Source organism: Sminthopsis crassicaudata, chromosome 3 (assembly GCF_048593235.1).
Source record: "Sminthopsis crassicaudata isolate SCR6 chromosome 3, ASM4859323v1, whole genome shotgun sequence".
In the NCBI taxonomy this organism is placed as follows: Eukaryota; Metazoa; Chordata; class Mammalia; order Dasyuromorphia; family Dasyuridae; genus Sminthopsis; species Sminthopsis crassicaudata.
Window position 1 is genome coordinate 115493605 of NC_133619.1, and position 21042 is coordinate 115514646.

The following is a 21042-nucleotide window of genomic DNA, read 5'->3' on the forward strand; positions in this document are numbered from 1 at the left end:
ATGTTTAATGGGAATTGATATATTTTGTCAAAAGTATTTTTTTCATCTATTGAGATAATCATATAAGTTCTGGTAATTTTGTTATTCATGTGGACAATTATGCTGATAGTTTTTTTCTAATATTTAAACAGTCATGTATTCTTGGAAGAAATTCCAACTAGGAATAGTGCATTATGCTCTTGGTAAATTGCTATAATCTCTTTGCTATATATACAAGTGTGTGTGTGTGTGTGTGTGTGTGTGTGTGTGTGTGTGTGTGTGTATTTGCCACAATATTAATTAGGGAAATTGGTTTATAATTTTCTTTCCCTGTTTTGACTCTTCCTGATTTAAATTCTTTTCCAAACTATTAGCTCTTTCCCCTCATAATTCTTTTGCATAATTCTCATTTCTTTTCCAAATTTTTCTTCTACCTCTCTTACTTGATTGTTAAAATTCTTTCTTGAGATCTCCTGAGAAGATTAGGGGGTTGAGAACAATGCATATTCCTCTTTGAGGCTTCACATGTAAGCATTTTGACATTTTTTTTTTATCCCCTTTTGAATTTGTGTTTGGATCTTCCCTGTCACCATAGTAGCTTTCTATAGTCAGGGCTCTTTTTTGCTTCTTTCTAAAATCCAAGCTATGTTCCTGTGTACAAGTTTTTTGCAATGGTAGCTCAGGGCTTATTCACTGGCTTTCCAAGCCAGAGCTCAGCTATGTGTGACTTGTCCACTAGAGAGGGTGTCCTGGGCTAGTCCTGTCTGTTGTTCTGTGATTAGTCTTCTATGCTGGAGCTGACATGTTATAAAAGTAGCCTGCTGAGCCAGGATTGTTGGGCCTCTGTTGCTGATCTGTAATATAGCTAAGAGCCTTCCATTGGCTTCTTCAGTCAGCATCTGAGAAGTTGGAAAATTGTCTTACTCTGTCTTTGTGGATCTGTCACTCCTGAATCTGTTCAGAGGCTTGATTTAACCTTGTTTCTGAGGGAAACTTAGAAGAACTCAGGCAACTTCTCTCTGCCATCTTTTCATTTGCTGTTTTGAAAAAGATTAATTAGACTAATAAATCATAGAGATATTGTAGATAGAGGAAATTTTGTTTTTAGCAAAAATTTAAACAAAATCTCACATTATGTTTATAGATAGAATGGAGGAAAATGGATCAGATAGTGATAAAATTGGTTGGATTCTTACCAAATTTAATATCTTATCACAAAGAACAATCATCTAATGGATTATCATGAACTTGTAGAGGCTTGAAATACCACAGAGATCTGTTATTAGACCTATGCTATTGAAGACTTTTATCAGTGACTTGAATGAAGACATAGAAGATCTTCAGATTTGTAAGAAACATGAATTGGGAAAGGTGTTGTCTAACTAATATATCACCAAGATACCAAATATATAATAAAAAATACCAAAAGAGATCTCAGAAATCCAGAATAATGGACTAAAATGATGAAATAAATTTTAACAGGGTTAAATGTGAAATCCTACACTTGGATTAAAAAAAAGTCTACTTCACAAGTATAGGATTATAGCAGCATAGACAATTGTATGAAAAAAAAAGTTGTTTAAATAACTGAAAGTTACAACCTCAAACTGTCATATGATAATCAAAAAAATCAATTATATCCTACTTCACTCCTCACATTTTTATAGTGCCTTATATAATGCTTACAAAGCACTTTATATATATCATATTACTTTACTGTCACAATAACCCTTGTAAATAAGAACTATTATTATTCATACTAGAGAAGAGAAAAATAAAGCACAGGTAAAAGGTCTTATCATGTGTCAAATAACTAGGAAATATGAAGTGATACTTGAATCTCGAACTTCCTAACTCCATGGTTGGATCATCCTACATTAAAAATCAGTTTTGGTAAGTAAAGACATATAGTCTATGCAAGATAAATTTAAGCTACAATTACTGCCTTCAAATACTTGAAGAGCTATGGTGTAGAAGAGATAACAGATTTCTTCTCCTTTGCTAGTAGAGACAAAATTGGGAGCAGTAGGTAGAAGATACAGAGAAGCAAATTTGGTTTCCATGAACTGAAAGCTTCCTAACTATTAAAGTAGTTCAAAGGTTACATGGTTTGCTTCATGAGCTAATATATTTGTAGGTTTTCAAAAAGAGACTGAATGATAAAAGGCAGTATTTTTTTTAGATATAAATTGGATTTAAATAGTCTCTGAAAACTCTGCTACCTCAGACACTTAATGATTTTAAGTTTCCAAATAATTTTGATGCTAATAACTATGCTAAAATATAAACAAATATTTTAAGTAGTTTATGTGTATGTATGTATGTGTATATATATATATTATATATATATATATATAATATATATATATATATAATTTAAATTATGGGGGCAGGGATAACATCAAAGTTAAATGACTTATATATGATCATACCAATATGTGATATCTGTTCTGGAATTTAAACTCCAGTCTTCTGACTCCACATCTAGTGATCTTTCCATTCCAGCAGAATATTGCTGAATACTTCATTTGTATCAACAGAGACAACAGAAATAACAAAAGAAATTAAACCACAGCTACAAAGGTATTCTAAGATCATGATGGAAGGAAATGAAACTTGACTTAAATGTAGAATATTAACCAGGAACATATCAGTAGGTACACAATAAAATAATCTGCTCTTGATTAGCTGCATATATAAATTTTTCTTTCAAGTATTTCTTGATACTGTTACCCATTCTATTACATTAAGACCTTTGTTTATATAAATAGGAGTTTTGTTTACTCTAGCCCAGCAGGAGTTAGAATAGAAGGTCTTTTAAATCAAAACACTAAATGATTTAAATTACCCTCTCCATAGAAACTCTCATACTCCATTTCAGGAGAAGTGTGAACCTGCAGTCTTTTGATTTAATCCTGTCTTTTAAATTCATGCTTTATACTATCCTGGAATGAGATTTGTCCATTTTCAGTCACAAAATGGGAACTGAAACTGGTGTAACACAAGAAAGGTGATTTCTTTCCAGTTTTACCTAAAATAGATCTTTTTCCAGTGTGGTTTCATTATTTAAGGTACTCAGTTTCAAATATCAATCATATCCAAAGATAAGTTTGCCATGTGCTGATACTCAATAGAGATAATTTCAAAATTGTTTGTTATTTTAAATTTATCTATCACTTCACCTTATTAAATCATATTGAAAAGTCAAAAAGTATTTATTAAAGATTAGCTATGTGTCAAGTACTTTGCTAAAGTATATAAATATGAATTAAAAAAAACAAAGAAAAACAGGCCATCCTCAAGAAGTTTCCATTTTATTTTTTTTAATTTGAATTTTTTAAGCAATAAAAGTTTTTTTTTCCAAAATACATGTAAAGATATTTTCCAACATTCACCCTTACAAAATCTTGTGTTCCAAATTTTTCTCCCTTCATTCCCATCTTCCCCATTCCCTAGAGAGCAAGTAATCCAATATAGGTTAAACATGCACATCTTCTAAATATATTTCCACCTTCATCATGTTATGCAAGAAAAATCAGATCAAAAGGGGGGGGGAGAAAAGAGAAAGTAAAAAAAAAAAACCCACAAACAAATGAACAACCACCAAAAAAAAAAAAAAGTAAAAATACTGTATTGTGATCCACATTCAGCTTCCATAGTCAAGGAGCTTCTACATTAATAGAGGAAGACAACACATAAAGTGGCACTGGAAAGCAAAAAAGGAGAGAAATAAATTATCCATTGCAGAATTTCAGCTTCATAGAATTTCAGAGTTAAAAGGTACACCAAAGATCATCTCATTCAAGGATTGCCTCTTTATCTTATTTCAAACAGTATTCCATATTCTGACACATTTAAATGAGAAAGAACTCACTATTTCCAAAGGAAGTTCATTCCAGTTGAAGACAATGTATATTATTAAGAAGTTTTACCTTATATCAACCTTATATTTGTCTCTTGTAGGTAAAGCTTATATCTATAAATATTGAGCCAACCTAGTAAAGGTGAGATTGATTAAGGATCATCAGAGAAAGTTTTACACAAGACATGATTTTCAAAAATTGGAGGGGAGCCAAATTCACAAAGAAAAAGAGGATCTAATAAGCACTTATACAGCAATTATTGATTTAATTACAATAATTGTCATAGAATTTGTCTAAAATTTAAAATTATATGTATATTGAAATATTCAAACATCCATTGAATCCTACTAAAAGATTTTGGGTGTGATTTCAGGACTTTCTGTGAAGTTAAGAAATCTAAGGGTTTAATGAGAAAATTTCAACTAATCTTCCATATTTTCCCTAGCATCTCCCACAATGATTCCCTTTGCTTAAATAGTAACATAACTTTTTTTGCAGACAAAGAAATGCAACTGCTTAGATTGGTAGTGATGTTGAGTTCTATTTGGTTGATTCACATAAGAGATCTATAAAAGCCATTTGGAATGCATATCCAAGCCCTGAGCAAACATTTTACTGATGTATCCAAGTGACACATTTAGAGATTCAAAACACCAAGCAAAGTACAGTGGACTAAAGAATATCCTTACCTCAGCAGCATTTGTTTATAACTTAGGCATAATGTATGATGCAGTTTCTGAGCTGTGTGATTTATCCAAACATCTAAAAGGAAGACATAACATTGCCAGAAGCTTATTCTGGGGTGTCAAAGCAGATTCAAGTTTTTGCATCAATGGCTGACAATCCTGGCTCTTTTGCTGAAGAGGCTGTCAGAGCTTCTCAGAACATGCTCTTATAAAAAGAAAATCTACTTACACAAAAAATGTCTTAAAAGCAGTTATGGAGAATTCCCCATGAATTTTCAAGATAACAAAGGACAAATCCTACACTGATGCATTTTTTTAAATTGTTACTTTTTTGGAAAATCTTTACCAAAAAAAAATATTGCATATCCTAGTATATCTAGTCCTGGTTTCTAAAACAACCTATTCCAAATGTTTAACCTATAAAGGAGGCATAAATCCCAGGGGCAAAAGGCCATGGTCTCTCTGGTCTAGTCAGTCTATGTGTGTTAAGTTCTGGGGATCAAAATTTTTAAAAGATACCAATTAACAGACAGCATCCAGAGGTTTAATCAGGCTGATAGAGGTCTTATTTAAATGCCTGTCATAAGGATTAATTGAAGGAATTGGGAATGTTTATCTTAAAAAAGATAAGATTCAGGATAAATATGAGTCTTCAGATGTTTTAAAGACTACCACACAGAGGAGAGTTTCAACATATGTTGTTTGGCATCATGGAGTAAACTGAGTAGGGATGAATGGATATTACAAATGGGCAAGTAGAATCTTGATTTCAGGATTTCTATGAATTAGAGTTATCTAAAATTAGAATGGGCTACTTTACGAGGTAGCGGGTTCTATCTTGTGAGAGGTCTTTTGAAAGTGTATCCCTCATTGAAATGGTATACCTTTACTATGTATCTTTAATATACCTTTAAGGTTTAGGTTGAACTAGATTATTGCTGAGGTCTTTTTAGCCCTGAAATAATGTTATTCTATACCATTGTATAATTTTAATTGGGAAAATTAATTCTTCTCTATCCTATTCCCTCATCTCAGATTAAAAACAAATTATAATGACTTCTGCCACAGTTCTTTAGTGGGATTTTGACAAAGATGTCATATTCTCCTCCTGAAGTATATTACTTTCTGTAGAAAATTCTTCATATAACAGTTCAGGATTTGTAGGCAAATTCTGATTAAACGACATAAATAGATTATATGTTTAACAAAAAAAAAACATTACTTTTTGGTAAAATAAAATGTTAAAAACATTCATTAAAAGTTAAACATATAAGTAATATTGTATGATGGATATTGTATTTACGCATCTAACTATATGAGATGCTCTGTTAGAAGTCATAGAAAGAGTTTTTCTATCTCTTAACTGAAGACACACATTGCTACTAAATTTATCACCATTCTTCCAAAATAAATTCAACCTTCTGACAGTCTTTGCTGTATTGATCATCAAACTACTCTGGAGCAAACGCTTAGCCTTCTTTTTGGCTGTTTACTTTCCACTTCCATGAGCCATAATTTAATAGGTAACCTACTCTTAAAAATTGTTGTTTTGTATTGCTTCTCACATTAATGAGTTGAAATTCAAGATAACTAGGAAGATGGGAAGATAAAGTCCTTTGAAGATATTGAAAAACACTGGTAAATGTGGCTGGCAAAATGATGAAAGGGACAGCTTAAAAATTAACTGGTAAGATCTCTGTGAACTAATGCAGAGTGAAGTAAGAAGAACCGAGAAAACAATGTATATATTTACAACCTTATAGAGGGGAAAAGTTTTGAAAAACTTCCAAAACAGAAAGCTAGTATACTTTTTTTTTATTCTTCAGTCATGTCTGATCTTTTATGATCTGAGATAATCTTGTAAAAGATATTAGAGTGGTTTACCATTTCCTTCTCCAGCTCATTTTACAATTTAGCAATCTGAAGCTTATTGTTAAGTAACTTGCCCTGCATCACACAACTACTAAGTGACTGAAGCCAGATTTAAACTGAGGAAGATGAGTTCCTTCCTGACACAAGACCTTGCACTCCATGCTATACACTGTACCACCTAGCTGCCTCTCTAGTCTACTTAGTATCTCTCAAAATCTTTAATACAGAGGATTTAAACCTTTTCTATTTTATTACTCTCTGCTCACAAAGAGTTTACTCTCCTCCCCAATCTAAATTTCCTTGAAACTTTTCTTGATGACTTAAGCACAGAATAATATAGTCTTTCCTATTAGCATTAATTTTCCAGATCATCAATTAAAAACATCCTCATGATGGAGAGAATCTTAAAAATCAAGTTAAAATAAAGTAAAATTTGTATTTTTTAAAATCTATTTAATGTGTGTGTAACTTATCCAGAGACTTCCTGAAAGAAGTAAATCTAAGTTATTTAAAATTGCCAATAGTATCTGCTACATGGTAGGCTTCTTTATCTTTTACCTGGTGAATGTTAAGGGGATAAACTAAAAATCACTATTGTTTTGGCCAAGCATTTTTGGTGCTTGATAGATATGTGGTCATTGCCAACCTGCTTGTTAGTTATCTCATCTTCAAAATGAGATTTTTAAGGTCTCCTCCAACTCTAAATCTAAAATTCAATGAATCTATGATCCTACAGAATCTTGGTATGCTGTAAGAAATATATTCTAGTATGTTCCATTGGTTCCATTGGTAAAGAATTCAGGTTCACCTGAATTACCATAATTTAGTAATAGGGCATGGGATTTAAGAGGAAAAGTTTCAAATTTCAAATTCTAGCTATACAATGAACCTGTCTGACCATTGGCTATACATTTATCTACTCTAGTTCTTTTCCTCTTTTGTAAAAAGAGCATTCAACTAGGTGATTTCTAATATTCCTAGCTCAAAATCTATGATTCTATCACCTCTACCTCCAAAAAGAAGAATGGGAGGGACATAGTAAGCACTCAAGAAATATCTTTTGATTGATTTCAAATAATGAAAACCAATATACAATCAGATTTTATATAAAGCATTAAAATTCTACTTATGTGGGTTTGTGGCTATTGCTGTTTGAAAAAGGAAGCATTCTTTGTGTGAAATTAGGAAAAAAATGTGATTTTTCCTTCTGAAAATGGGATGAACAGAAATGACCCCCAAAAATGAAACAATAAGAAGATATATAGGATATGTATTTTAAGAATTCCATTTTGTATTTTTTTTTAGCCAATAACATGCTAATAGACTTTGGATGAAAATTATGTAAAGTGAAAAGAAACATAAAAAGCAACAATATAAAACCATTACCATGTCTTTTTAATTGACAGTATAAGATTTGCAGTACTCCATGGAAAATCATCTGAAATCTCAGTCTGTGTATTAGAAATTTTAAACAAAGTCACCCACCAGAGATTCTATAAACTGTATTATCTGTAATCTTTTCACTAAACTGCTTGTTTTAAACAAATAGATGCTATTCTAAGGTGAATTAATTAGTGCCTATATTTGTTTTTTTTTTTCTTTTGATGTACAACGGCAATCAAGTCATGCATGAAGTTTATTAAAGCTTGCTAATTTTTTCTCAGCAGCTCCTGGAGCTCTATATTCTACCCATCTACTTTGCTATAAATATCTAGCTCAACTTCAGAATTTCAAGTCACTGAAAAGAATAAAAAGCATTTCAATTTCTTCAAAATTGGACATATATACTGCAAATGGTTGAATTGCCAAATTAATCAAGTCAGAAAGGCAGAGATAACGGCCCTATTTAAAAGAGAGACAGTGATTCTAATTTGGAAAATTACTCAAACCATATAACTTTGCAAAATTGTATGGAATTATATTCAAATTTGATGAAACATCTATCATTGCAAGTCTAAATGTTACCTTACTTGCCTTCTTTCTTAGTTCCCAAAGTCTGTTTTCTTTAAGCTTTAAAGGAGTCTTAGAAGCTCTTTGCAAGCCCAGACTTTTGCTAGGGTAATTACAGGAAAACTTTGGTCTAGTGAGGAAAGTTTTGGAAGTTCTGATTAACCATACTGGCAAAATTATATTCCAGACTAACAAATGTCTGAAACACACAATAAATGCTTCTCCCTTTTTCCCCCAATTTGGATATAATGTGGTTCAGTAGGAAGAGTGGACTGATTTGGTGGGTAGAGAAAAATTCAAATCCTGAATCTGGGCACATTTTACCTGTTTGATCTTGGCACATAACTTACACTTTTTGAGTTCCTAATTTTTCATTTTTGAAATGAGAAGCTTGAATTAGATAACTTTTAAATACCTATGATATTTATTCCTTCTCTTCTTGTATTATCCAAATCATAATCCTAGAAGTTTTATTTCTTAGATTTTTCTCTAGTCATAGTTAGTCTTATTTGGGGTGGTGGGAGATAGGGATTAGGGATTTTCTAACTGGTCCCTTTTTGCTTTCTTAATATTTTTACATTGTATTCCTACTAAAGAACTCTATGTATATTTTAAGATACACTGACAAGTTATCCAAAGATCTATATAAAAACAAAAAATGAAACCCTCTTCAGGTACTAGAATTTCATCAGATTTTTTTTAAATTTTCATTGTTATTTATTGGCACATATACACACTGTAAAATACTATGTAAATATCAGTTGGCACTACTACTACAACTATTATCTTACAGAGAAAGGCTGCCTTATCTCATTCTTCAGAGGTTAGTGCTCCAAGCATTTCTTTTTATTCTAAACATTGTTGGTGGCTGCTTTAAAGTCATCACATATCCATTAGAATCCCCAAGGATATTATTTGTGAAGAGGGCAAGGGGAAAAAAATCTTTCTTGTTAGAAATTGTCAGAATTTAGAATTCCAATGTTTTGCCTTGAACTTGCCAATTAATTAGTGAAGATAAAGAATATCTGAATTACCATAGAATACCTCTGGGCTATCTCAGACCATATTTCAAGGAAAGAAACACTTCTTAAGAACTTGAGCTTAAAAATTAGGAAATACTTGCCACAAAAATAAAGTCAGATTTAAATAATTGGAAAGACATTGAGTGCTCTTGGATAGGCCGAGCAAATATAATTAAGATGGCAATATTCCCTAAACTAATCTACTTATTTAGTGCTATACCAATCAGACTCCCAAGAAACTATTTTAATGACCTAGAAAAAATAACAACAGAATTCATATGGAACAACAAAAGGTCGAGAATTTCAAGGGAAGTAATGGAAAAAAAATTAAATGAAGGTGGTCTAGCTGTACTTGATCTAGAACTATATTATAAAGCAATAGTCACCAAAACTATTTGGTATTGGCTAAGAAATAGACTAGTTGATTAGTAGAATAGGTTAGGCAAGAGAGTGAATAAAAATAGCAATCTAGTTTGTCTAGTTTGACAAACCCAAAGATCCCAACTTTTGGGGTAAGAATTCATTATTTGACAAAAACTGCTGGGAAAACTGGAAATTAGTATGGCAGAAACTAGGCATGGACCCACATTTAACACCACATACTAAGATAAGATCAAAATGGGTCCAAGATTTAGTCATAAAGAATGAAATCATAAATAAATTAGAGGTACATAGGATAGTTTATCTCTCAGACTTGTGGAGGAGGAAGGAATTTGTGGCCAAAGGAGAACTAGAGGCCATTATTGATCACAAAATAGAAAATTTTGATTACACCAAATTAAAAAGTTTCTGCACAAACAAAATTAATGGAAACAAGATTAGAAGGGAAGTAACAAATTGGGAAAATACTTTTACAGTTTAAGGTTCTGATAAAGGCCTCATTTCTAAATTATATAGAGAACTAATCTTAATTTATAAGAAATCAAACCATTCTCCAATTGATAAATGGTCAAAGGATATGAACAGACAATTTTCAGATGATGAAATTAAAACTATTTCCACTCATATGAAAGAGTGTTCCAAATCACTATTGATCAGAGAAATGCAAATTAAGACAACTCTGAGATATCATTACACACCTGTCAGATTGGCTAAGATGACAGGAACAAATAACGATGAATGTTGGAGGGGCTGTGGGAAAACTGGGACACTGATGCATTATTGGTGGAGTTGTGAAAGAATCCAACCATTCTGGAGAGCAATCTGGAATTATGCCCAAAAAGTTATCAAACTGTGCATACCCTTTGATCCAGCAGTGCTGCTACTGGGCTTATATCCCAAGGAAATACTAAAGAAGGGAAAGGGACCTGTATGTGCCAAAATGTTTGTGACAGCCCTTTTTGTAGTGGCTAGAAACTGGAAAATGAATGGATGCCCCTCAATTGGAGAATGGCTGGGTAAATTATGGTATATGAATGTTATGGAATATTATTATTCTGTAAGAAATGACCAACAGGAGGAATACATAGAGGCTTGGAGAGACTTCCATGAACTGATGCTGAGTGAAACGAGCAGAACTAGGAGATTATACATTTTAACAATGATACTGTATGAGGATGTATTCTGATAGAAGTGGATATCTTCAACATAGGGAAGAGCTAATCCAATTCCAATTGATCAATGATGGACAGAATCCAGAAAAGAAACACTGGGAAATGAGTGTAAACTGTGAGCATTATTATTATTTTTTGTTTTTGTTTTTGTTTTTCTTCCCAGATTATTTTTACCTTCCGAATACAATTCTTCCTTTGCAACAATAACAACAAACAAAATTCGGTTCTGCACATATATATTGTAACTAGGATATATTATAAGATATTTAATATGTATGGGAATGCCTGCCATTTAGGGGAGGGGGTGGAGGGAAAGAGGGGGAAAATTCAGAACAGAAGGGAGTACAAGGCATAATGTTGTAAAAAAAAAATTACCTATGGATATGTACTGTCAAAAAAAAAGTTATAATTATAAAAATTAATAAAAAAAATTGGAAAAAAAAGAACTTGAGCTTAAATATGCCTTAAACATCTACTGACTCTGTGATCATCAGCAAGTCACCTCTGTTTACTTAGCTGTAAAATGGGGGACAATAATAGCATCTATCATGTGGAGTTGATGTAAGGATTAAATGATGCAATTGTTTTACAAATCTTAAAAGTTCTATATAAATGCTAGTTGCTTGGTAATGATGACTAATCATAGCAGAAAACCTCTTAGCTATCACAGTCTCTATTATAATTTGGAGACACACCTCACAAATTTGAGGTCAAATTTGCCTTTCATATTTAATAGTTGTTTTTATCCTGATCAGGTTACTTACTTTCTAGTTACTTAACTTCTAGAAGCCAGAGCCAAGATGATAAAGAGAAACAAGGAAGTTGTCCAAGTTTTCCCCAATTTTCCTCAGAAACTATCTTAAATCAACCTGCTAATAGAATTCTGGAGCAACAGAATTCACAAAAAGACAGAAAGAAATAAGATGAGTACAGGCAGTGTTTGAGTGAGCCATCAGAACATTATTAGCCATAGTACAGATTAGCAACCTAAACTTTACAATGTGGGCTCAATAGGCCAGTGGTCAGCATCTGTAAGCTCTCCAGCCCCAGAAGCAGGCAAATTGTAAACCACAGAAACTAGAGCATAAAAGATATGACTGGGCTGGACCATCCTAGTGCAATGAGCAAACCACAATAACTGAGGGTCCCAGCATAGAAACCAGTGATTGAAGACCCTGGTCTTCAGTGCAAGAAGCATGGAACAGTGCCACCTGCATGACAGGAGCAGAGATCATTTTTTTTTTGTTTGTTTGTTTGTTTTTTTAATTAAGCAAATAAACAAAAGAGCCCTAACCACAGAAAGCTACTGTGGCAATAAGGAAGGTCTAAACACAAGCTACAAGGGGAAAACAACATCAAAATGCCTATATGTGCAGCCTCAAATAGGAATATGGATTGGTCTGAATTGCAAAAAAATCTTCTTGAAAGAGATCAAAAAGGATTTTTAAAATCAAGATATAGAGTACAAAAATTGGAAAAAGAAACAAGAAATACACACACACACACACACACACACACACAAAAGAGTCAACAACTTGGAAAAGAAAGCATAGAAATTGACTAAAGAAAACAACCCTCTTTTAAAAAGAATTTCATCCAAATGGGTAAAAATTACATTGGGGGAAAAAATACTTGAAAAGTAGAATTGTCCAATGGACAAGAAAATATAAAAGGTAAGTGAAGAAAATAATTGCTTAAATATTATCATTGAGAAAGTGGAAGGTAATTATTCTATAAGACATCAAGAATCAGTCAAACAAAATCAAAAGAATTAAAAATATGTGAAATACTTCATGTAAAATGGACTTAGCATGGGAGAAAATTAAAAATGCTTGCATTATCTGAAAGTCAAAATCAAAAAACAAGCCTGGATGACATCTTTCAAGAAATTATCAAGGAAAACTGCTCTGATATCCTAAAACCAGAAGGTAAAATAGTCATTAAAACAATCCACCAGTCACCCTACAAAGATCCCAAAATGAAACTCTTAAGAAGTATTGTCACCAAATTCCAGAACTATCAGGTCAAAAAGAAAATTGTTCAAGCAGCCAGAAAGAATTCAAACATCAAGGAGCCAGAGTCAATATTATGTAAGCTTAGCAGCTTCTACATTAAAAAATCAAAGGACTTAAAATATGATATTCTAAAAGGCAAAGAACTTTAGATTACAATGAAGAATCAACTATCCAGAAAAACTGAGCATAATCTTCCAGAATTAAAAATAGACATTTAATAAGGTGAACAGAAAATGTAGTCTTCAAATACAAGGATCAAGAATAGCATAAAAAGATAGAGTAAAGAAAAAAATATCTGGTTTTCAATAGGGTTAAACTGCTTAGATACCTATATGGGGAAATTCTTGTAACTCTTAAGAACAGTACTTTTATTAGGGTAGCTAGAAGAAGGGTACAGGTATAAGCTGATTTTGATGTGATTTTTAAATTGTATTAAAGAGTTTAAAAAAAAGGATTTTACTGAGAAAAAAAATAGGATATAGACTACAGTAAATTATATCACATAAAGAGGCAGAACATTCCTATTACAGTAGAAAGAAAGGAAGACTGAGCATTATTTTAACCTCACTCTAAATGGATTTGGTTCAAAGAGGGAATAACATACACAGTCAATTGAGTAAAAAAATTATCTTATATAGAAATAGGAGAAAAGGGGGGGAAGAAAAGGGGTTGATAAAAAGGAGAGAAGGTTGAGGGAGATGGTCGTCAGAAGCAAAGCACTAATGGGGAGGGACAGGATGAAAAAAGAGAAAGAAAAAGTATAAATAAGGGAAAAACAGAATAGGGGGAAATACAGTTAGTAATCACAGCTATAAATGTAAATGGGAAGAACTATTCCATGAAACTGAAGCAGATAGAGTGAATTAAAAACCAAAATTCTACAATATAGCAATATGTTTACTACAAACACATTTGAAGCAGGGATACGGATGAAAATAAAAGACTGAAGCAGAATTTATTATACTTCACCTGCATCTTAAAAAAACAGACGTAGCAAACCTGAATTCATACAAAGCAAAAGCCCAAAAAAAAAATCTAATTGAAAGAGACAAGGAAAGAAACTTCATCTTACTAAAAGGTACCAAAACCAAAAGAGTAATATCAATGCTAAACTTGTGTGTGTGTGTGTGTGTGTGTGTGTGTATAATGAATACTTGTTATAGCATAACACTTAGTATTGAAGTTAAAGAGGTAAATATAATTTTAGAAAAATTAGATATGAACCTTAACATATTTAATATGTATTGGTCTACCTGCCATCTAGGGGAAGGGGTAGAGGGGAAGGAGGGGAAAAGTTGGAACAGAAGGTTTTGCAAGGGCAATGCTGAAAAGTTACCCATGCATATGTCTTGTAAATAAAAAGCTATAATTTAAAAAAAAAGAAAAATGAGATATGATAGACCTCTGAACAACATTTAATGGAGATAAAAAAGAATATATGTTTTTCTCAGTGTTACTAGGCATTTACATACAAAAAAAGACCAAATATTAAGGTATAAAAAACATACAATCAAATGCAAAAAATAAGTTATTAAATAAATCCTTATCAAATCACAGTGTAATAAAATACATGTAATAGATTAGAAACTAAGTAATCTAACACTAAAAAATGAGTGGGTTAAAGAACAAATCATGGAAATAATAATTTCACCAAAAAGACTGAGAATAATGAGACAACATAGCAGAACAGACAAAAAAATTCTTAGGAAAAATTTTATATCTTTAAATGATTACATGAATAAAATGGAGTAAAAGCAGGTCAATGAATTAGGTATGTAATTTTAAAAGCAAGGGGGGAGAACAAATTTAAAATCCCCAATTAAACACCACATTACAAATTTTGAAAATCAAAGGGGAAATTAAATTCAATGTAAAAAAACTAATGAGCTAATAAATACAACTAAGAGCTGGTTTTATGAGAAAAGAATAAAATAGATAAATTTTTGGTTAATTAGATTTTTAAAAGGAAGAAAAACAAATTAACAGTATTAAAAATGAAAAGTGACTTCATCATTAATGAAAAGAAAATTAAAGCACTAATTAGGAACTAATTAACAAAGAGATTACAGTAATTTTCCATAAACATAATGCATTATGCCTAGTCAAAATTTCTTCCAATAATACAAGGATAATTCAATATTGGGAAAATAATCAGCATAATTGACCATATCAATAACAAAACAAATAAAATTCATGTGATTATCCTAACAAGTGCAAAAAAATCTTTTGAAAAATACAGCACCCATTTATATTAAAAATGGGAACACATTTATCCAACTTAATAGCAAATTAGAAATCAAGGAAACTATGCTACTGGTTGTGTGATCCTGGACAACTCATTTAGTTTGTATTTTCCATGAAGGGGTAGAGCCAATATGGAAGAGAATAGACAGGCTCTTCCTAGTGTGCCTCAGCTTAACATCAGATGAAGGCTCTAAACTTGTTTTGCAGTGACAGAACTCACAAATATTTGGAGTGTAACACATTTCCACCAGAAGATATTTTGGAATTTCAGAAAAGATATGTTTCAATTGAGGAGAGAGGAGGGGAAATGGCTGAAGGCAGCGGCAGTGCAGGGACCCAGGTTGGTGTGGGTCAGCTCACTGGGAAATCTACTGGGAAGTTCTTAGCCAAAATACAACAGCCATTGGCTACTCTGTTATGGTTACAAGCCAGTGGATCAGCAGAATAGCTGTGAGACATCCAACATAAATACAAAGACAAATAGCCTCTGAACCTCAGAATAACTCAGGACCTGGACACACCCATCCAGCACAAGAAGGGCGTCAGCAGCACTGGCTTAAGGAAGTATAAAGTTGCTATAGAAGAAGCTTGTGAAAATTTCCACTTTGATGTAAGAGTAGACCTTAACCTTTTAAAAAAAATGGGTAAAAGTGCAAAAAGAACTCTGACCATAGACAGCTTTTATAAAGACAGAGAATGGACCTCAGATCCTGAGAACACTAAAGACAGGTCATTTCCAGATATACACCCAAAGGGTGAAATAAATCGGTTTCCATCTCACAAAGCTCTCTTGGAAGAATTCAAAAAAGAACTTAGAAAGAAAAATGGAAGAATGAAATTAGAACTTTGCAGAAGAGTTTGGAAAAGGAAAACAGTATTTGAAGAAAACTCCATAAAATACATTTAGTGAAATAGAAAAATCATAAACCTCCTTAGAAAATAGATTTGAAAAAAAATAGAAAAACTATATAACTCCTTACAAAATAGATTTGAAAAAAAGGAACCAACTCATGGGAAAAACTGAATTCGTGAAATGGAAAAAAAACCAATGAACAAAACAACTCATTTAAAAGTTCAGTTGGTCAAATGCAAAAGGAGATAAAATATCTAACTGAAGAAAATAATTAACTGAAAATTAGAACTGAAGAAATGGAAGTGAATGATTCCATGAAACTTCAAGAATCTGTCAAACAACACCAAAAATATGAAAAAATAGAAGAAAACTTAAAATAACTCATTGGAAAAACACCTGACCTGGAAAAAAATCCAGGAGAGATAATCTAAGAAATATTAGACTACCTGAAAACCATGATGAAAGAAAAAAAAAAAAGACCTAAATATTATCTTTCAGGAAATAATCAAGGAAAACTTCCCTGATGTCCTAGAACTAGAAGGTAAAATAGCCATTGAAAGATTTCATCAATCACCTCCTGAAAAAGACCTCAAAATTGTATCAGGCCACAGATAGTGCGGGATCCTGGGTGAAGTATTAGTCCCTTTGGTCCAGAAAGGAATTCTGCTGACAGTGTTTGGCTCCCTATTTACCCCAAAGTCTTCTCGGCCTTCCTGAGAAGTCAGGAAATATGACAACCTATATTGTACTCAAAGCAAAATTATGCTAATGTGGCAGGGAAATATCTGCCCACAATAGCAAGTTGTTTATGTGGTCCCACATATGCAGTATCCTATAGTTAGCACATGTGCAATATTCTATAATTATGTAAATATATTACATAAGCATAAGGTATATAAGGCTGAGGATTTTTTGAATAAATGGACACCTGTTTGACCATCCTCATGAGTTCCATTCTATTAGTCCTCATGCAGGATTAGGATTCGGGCTGGTATCAAAATTCTCCCATGAGCAGGTCCAGACAATTGGCATTCAATGTGGGACTCTTGAGAGCAGGGCACACAGAAGCTCACCTGACACCAACAATGTGAGTTTGAGTGAGGAATCCCAAGAGTACCCAGGAAGTGGGTAAACTTAAACAGACAATGGGAAGATTTGGCAAGGGCTAATGTGTTCATTTTCATTTTCCAGCCGAAATGGGACAGGCATTAGCAACAGAGCCATCCTCTCAAGGAAAGCATGAAAAATGCTTGGTTAGGTAATAAAAGAGCAAAATTTGTTAGTAACTCAGAAGCAGATCACTGAGTTCATAGACAATGTGGAGCACTCATCTTCATGGCTCCTTAAGGAGGACACGTTGTAGCCTGAGAAATGGAAGATAGTGGGAGAACAACTAACTGAATACTACCATACTATGGGTCCAGGCTCAAACCCTGAGCATACATTCCTTATGTACAATGTAATAAAATTGGTTTTGAGAGACTCCACATATTATCCAAAAAAAGAGGGCTTTTGTGTAAGGTACCAAACAAAAGAGGATGAGGAAAATAAATAAAAATAGGTGCTGACAACTCTAAAGGATGTAGCACATTAAACAAAGACAAAAATGGCACTGGGAGGCTTGAGGGGCATGGTACTTTTTTGTTTCTCATCCCACCTCCATTTCCCCCTGCATCTGCACTTGTGGTGTATCCCCCACTTCCTGACTCATTACTTTTTCATCCTCCTCTCTCAACTCCATCTTTGTGGAGCCATCTTGTTGTCCTCTTATATTCCAATTACAGGAAGGACTGATTAAATCAAAAGAAGAGGGATGGGATATGTTTGGATTGAGAATGGAAGCATATGTGTAATTGAAGAACTGGACCCCAGTGGGCCTCCAGATTAAATCAGGAGAAGATCTGGAAGTTATCAAAGATCTAAAAAAGGTTTGCAACTTCTATGAGTCTATATTATCTCAATTTAGAATGCTTTTAGAGAATTTGACTTATGAAATCCTAGCCCCTAATGATTGGAAATCCATAACAAAACTGGCACAACCAGAGCAAAGCCTTATTACTTATCCAGTGCTTGTGGCTAGAATCTCCTTAAAAGGCATTAAACAAGTAATACAATTATCTGGGATAGGACTTAGCAAGATTTGTTAGTAACTCAGAAGCAGTACATTATATCAATGCTTATGAAACCATGTCAGAGTGGCACATTTTATTGGTCACACTCCAAATTTCACACATGGGTCCCCCTTAAGGATAGCTTGGCTATTACATAATTGGCCACAGGTTTTTGAAGAAAAGGTTTCTAAGATTTCTCTTAAAGGACTAACCATCTTTACAGATGTGTCCAAACATAACATTTGTGCTCTCTATTCTCCTAACTTAGCATAAAAAAAGAATAATAGTCAGAACTTCCTTTCAGTCCACTCAGCAGAATGAGATGTATGCAATTATGATAGCTCTTATTTCTTACCAATCTGATTTGGCTTATTCAATAGGTATGATACAAAGAATTGCCACAGCCCAAATAAAATTTGTAGTTTCTAGCATATTTCAGCTTTTTAAGAAACTTCAAGTGTGAAACCACCCAGGTAAGCATTACCTCTTGCATGTTCCTTCTCCTACTCATCTTCCAGGACCTATTTTTTTATGGAAACTTGAAGGCAGATCACCTTCCCACATGTTAGCCAACACTCTCCTATTTTAGACCCCCAAGAATCTAATTTTAAATATCATCAAGCTACATGAGCTTACATCTGCAATTTGGGATAACAAAAAAGATAGCTAGGTGGAGAGTAAAATATATAGCTGTATGGCTTGCCTCCCTTTCCATGCCTCTATGCTCCCTCTGGGGAAGAATCCTCATGGTTTAAGGCCCAATGAAATTTGGCAGATAGATGTGACCCATTATAAATCTTTTAGCCATGTCTTTTTTCCACGTTGCTGTGGACACGTTTTCAGGGTTTACTTTTGAAGTACCAGTGGCAAAAGAGATTGCCCAGGTGATCACTGAATTCCTGAATGCCTTTGTAGTTATGGCCATGCCACAAGCAATAAAAATAGATAATGGACTTGCACATACTTGTAAACATTTTGCACAGTAACAGATTTCACACACCATTGGCATACCCTTCAATCCTCAAAGACAGGCAATAGTAGAAAGGAGAAACAGATATTAAGATGCTCCTCCAAAAACAAAAGAGAGGGGGAGTTATGGGTAACCCTAAAAACTTCTAAACTTAGCCCTTTATAATATTGATTTTTTTTTTTTTTGATGAGGATTCACTGGCTCCAGCAGACAGGTTTCATAATCCACCAGAAAGGCAGTGTCCATGCAAGCAGCTCTGGTATCTTTAGATAATTACCACATCCAAAAACTGGTAAATAAAAGGTAACAGATAAGTTAACCACTTGGGGCAGAGAGTTTGCTTCCGTCTCTATAGATGGAAAAGGAATCCAATGGGTGCTGACATGTTGGTGTGGACTAGTATACCCACTTCAATTAAAACGAAAAGAAAGGGAGAGCTGTAGAGGGCCACAAATTGTGAGAACCCTGGGTGAGGAATAAGACCCTTTTTTCCAGTAAGGAACCCTGCTGACAGTGTCTGGTTTGACTCCCCTTCCTCTACTAAGGACATCTTGGCCTTCCTGAGGAGTCAGGGGGAGTGACAACCTGTGTTGTACTTGAAGCAGAGTTATGCTAATGTGTCAAGGAAACATCTGCACAGAATAGCAAGTTGTTTATGTAGAGTATCCTATAGTTAGTGCATGTACAGTATCTTATAGTTATATAAGTGTATTATATAAGCATAGGATATATAAGGCTGGTGATTTTCCAAATAAATGGACTCCTTTTTGACCATCCTTGTCATCAATCTTCACCCATGGTGAGGATTCTGACTGGTACAGATTCTCCCATAAATTGGTCTGGACACAAAATGAAAAGTTTAAGGAACATCATAGCTAAATTTCAGAAATATCAGATGAAGGAGAAAATATTGCAAGCAGCTAGAAAGAAACAATTCAAATATGGAGTAGCTACAATCAGGACTACTCAAAACCTACCAGTTTCCACTTTAAAGGATCAAAGGGCCTGGAATATGATATTCCAAAAGGCAAAGGACAGTCAAGAATCAACTATCCAGCAAAATAAAACATTATCTTTCAGGGGGAAATGTGGATATTCAAAGAAATGAGTGAATTTCATTTATTTCTGGTGAAAAGACCAGAGCTTACCAGAAAATTTAATCTTCAGGTGCAGAATTCAAGAGAAGCATAAAAAGAATAAAAAGGTAAAAAGGAAAGGAAAAAAATAACTGTTTCTTTTTTTTATATCCCTATATGGGAAGATGATATGGTTAACTGGGAAGATAATATGTTTAACTCTTGAGAACTGTTTATTATGTATACAATAAAATCAAATTATAACTGCACATTCTAAGAGTAAACATACTCTTACATACATGCAGATATAACTTGATTTTATTGAGATAGCATAAAAAAGAAAGTAGAAAAAAAGAAACTAGAGGTAGAAAGGGGATTGTACTGAAAGAATAGAAAAATGGAGGTAAAATGGAGGCAAAAAAGACCCATTACAACTGAAGGAAAGAAGAGGGGATGAGCATTCTGTGAATATTACTCTTCAGAGAGAAATTTCCCATAGGGAAGTCAGAAGGCAAAAGGAAAATCAAAGGAGGAGGTTAATAGAAGGGAAAACAGAAATAAAAGGGGAAAGGAATAAGAAGGGGGGTGCTTTAAAGGGCGAGGACTGTTTGAGGGAGGTGGTCCTCTGAAATAAATACTGAGGAGAGAAAGGGAGAAAAAAGCAGAATACAGCTTGAGGAAAATAAGATAGCAGGAAATACAAAGTAATTTAATTGTGAAGGGATGAACTTTTCCATTAAACAAAATAGATAGCAGACTGGATTAAAAGCCAGAATGCTACAATATGTTGTTCATAAGAAACACATTTAAAGCAGAGTGATACATTCAGAGTAAAAGGCTGGAGTAGA

General features: G+C 33.4%; 1 long non-coding RNA gene across 1 annotated transcript in view; it reads left to right on the forward strand.

Annotated features, from left to right (window-relative positions):
* The window catches only part of LOC141564893 (uncharacterized), a 137804-nt gene that overhangs the window by 24765 nt on the left and 91997 nt on the right, over nt 1-21042 (forward strand). The window contains exon 2 of the long non-coding RNA XR_012488787.1: nt 17822-17965. This is a non-coding gene — a long non-coding RNA (uncharacterized LOC141564893). The remainder of the gene's footprint in view (nt 1-17821; nt 17966-21042) is intronic.